The sequence below is a fragment of the Temnothorax nylanderi genome, unplaced genomic scaffold (assembly GCF_030848795.1).
Source record: "Temnothorax nylanderi isolate EJ_2023f unplaced genomic scaffold, tnyl_v1.0 TNYL_tig0738_pilon, whole genome shotgun sequence".
Classification (NCBI taxonomy): domain Eukaryota; kingdom Metazoa; phylum Arthropoda; class Insecta; order Hymenoptera; family Formicidae; genus Temnothorax; species Temnothorax nylanderi.
In genome coordinates this window covers 6,993-9,960 of record NW_027249800.1, presented here as the reverse complement: position 1 = coordinate 9,960, position 2,968 = coordinate 6,993, and positions in this window count along the sequence as shown.

Genomic DNA, 2,968 nt, shown 5'->3' with positions numbered 1-2,968 from the left:
GTGATCTCGCGATACGCTGAAACGAGCGTCCCATGAATTTGCACCTTTATTCTTCGACCGCAAGGAGAATAATGGACTGTTATTGGCCAATTCTTACGACTTACGACTTACAACACCCATTGTAGACCGGGCCTAAGCCCTAAGCTCTAAGAAATTGACCAATCACAGTCATTCTTCTTAAATTCAACTGTGATTGAACAATTTCTTAAGGCTTAGGGCTTAAAACACCTATTGTAGACTAGGACTTACCAATAATAGTACGGAAAGGCAGATGATGATTGGTTACCGTAGTTTCTATATAAAGGCCCGGGCACATATAAAAACTTAACCAGTAAGACAATAGCAGTAAACAAATCAGCCAATCACAGTCAAGAAATTAAAACAAAACGTAAGTAGTAGCAAATCCATACCGTTGATTTGCTTACTGCTTACGTCTTACTGCTTAATGCCCGATCTACAATAGCTGTAGTAAGCTGTAGTAAGCCTCAAGATGTAAGAAATTGACCAATCACATACTACGTTTACGCGAGCGTTACTTTTGTAGTAACTTACGATAATTCCTTCGCGTAAACGGGATTTTCTTTCGCGTAAACGGGATTTTGTAGTAACTTACGATAATTTATTCCGCGTGAACGAGTGATATATCGTAAGTTACTACAGAAGTAACGCTCGCGTAAACGTAGTAACAGTCGATTATTCTCCTCACATTCGCCTGTAATTGGTCAATTTCTTACGGCTTGAGGCTTACTACAGCTTACTACAGCTATTGTAGATCGGGCATAAGTGTTTCTATGTGCCCGGATCTTTAAGGCTCAGACACAATGACAAAAATAAGGAATAAGATAAGGAAATAAGAAATAAGAGAATGTCGCATCTCACTTAGTACACGTATGTACATTAAAGTGAGATGCAACATGCGTTATTCCTTATTCCTTTATCTTTTATTTTTTATTCCTCTCATTGTGACTGAGCCATTATTCTATACTTTACATCTATTGCTTATATCACACTAGCGATTGGCGATTGCGTCTACGTTTGCGTCTCTTGACCAATCAGAACGGAAATCACGAATTGCAATCGCCAGCAGAGCTATTTTCTGATTAGTCAAGAGACGTAGACGCAAATATCAATCGCTAGTGTGATGCAGGCATAATTTACACAATGACTGAGTTTACACGGCACGGTTAATCGGGTCTAGTAACTTCCGTAGTTATTACTACTGGTGTTAGATGTCGTATAAACGCTACGACATCTAACACCAGTAGTAATAACTACGGAAGTTACTAGACCCGATTAACCGTGCCGTGTAAACTCAGTCAATGATACTTAAGGGTCGACAGGAGTAACACTACCGACCTCTGTCGGGTTGCTTAGCTGCGAGTCCGTATTTTATTTATTATAAATTTTTAAGAGCCAAAATGGAAAATCCGGCTCTGTACCAGCTTGCGGCTGATCTTACTGATTAAAACGAGCATAACTTTAATGAGATTCGTTAATTCATTTGGCTAAAATTTGGGATAACCTTTTCTAAGCAGCTTTTTCAGGCTTGCTTAGAGCTGCAAAGTTGCTTAGGAACGGTTATCCCAAATTTTAGCCAAATTAATTAACGAATCTCATTAAACTTATGCTCGTTTTAATCAGTAAGATCAGCCGCAAGCTGGTACAGAGCCGGATTTTCCATTTTGGCTCTTAAAAATTTATAATAAATAAAATACAGACTCGCAGCTAAGCAACCCGACAGAGGTCGGTAGTGTTACTCCTGTCGACCCTTAATCTATTTTCTTATGGCCTTACGATTATAACTAAAACTTTGTTACGTGCAATGGCCTTTAGAACCGATTTCACAGTCTCCGATTAATGTGATCCTCCGATTAAACTCACTCTGCATCTCTTTCTACCTGTCTCCCTAGAAAAAGACGAAAATTGAGTTTAATCGAAGATTGTGAAATCGGCCCTTAGGACCACTTCGACCAAGCTCTGATTAATTTAATCGTTGATTAGTCCATTGGAAATGATCAATCGCATTTACTCATTAAGCAGATTGGCAAATATGATTGGTCATTTCCAATTGACTAATCAACGATTAAGGCTGCGGTCCACTTGACGCTACAAATGCTTCGAAGCTTCCTCTTCTCTTTTCTTTCAATGAAGAAAGAAGGAGAAGAAGAACGCTCCAAAGTATTGGTAGCATCAAGTGGACCGCAACCATAATGGCTCCTGTATGCACACGGGATGCGAAAACGCTTGCCGCGTGGCAAAAAGCGATGCGGTAGCCAATAAACTTGTCGTCCTTATGGAAAAGCGACTCGTTGATTGGTTACCGCGTCACTTCTTGTCGCGCGGCAAACGTTTCCGCGTCCCGTATGCAGGAGCCATAAGGCCCCCGCACAATGAAAAATATAAATGAAAAATATATGTCGCATATCTCACTTCAGTACACGTACATTAAAGTGAGATGCAACATGCCTTATTCCTTATTCCTTTATCTTATTCGATCCTTATTTTTCTCATCGTGTCTGAGCCCTAAGGAATCAGGAATAAAACTGGATGTACAATAAAAAACACAGGCAACAGAAACAGGGAATAGATTTTTAACTTATCGGAAAAGCCGTGTGTCAATGCTGCATTAGCTTTATTTCTAAAGTTTGATTCTTGAATTTATTCACAAGAGAAATGTATGCAAAAATTTTGCTCTTACAGAAACGTTGCAAGTTCATTGGTTAAAAGTTATGCGATAGCCATCAATCGACTTGCAACTTTTCTCTAAGAACATTTGCGCATACGTTTCTCTTACAAATGAATTCAAGAATCGAGCTCATTCCTTAGTCCTAATCGCAAATGTCTGTTCCTTATTGCTTATATTTTTCATTGTGCTCTTAGCCATCTAAAGTTAGCTGCATTCCAAGATTTCTGCAGCATGTAACGTATCTTATCGGGGCTGCGTTTCAAAATTCACTCTGAGTAACTA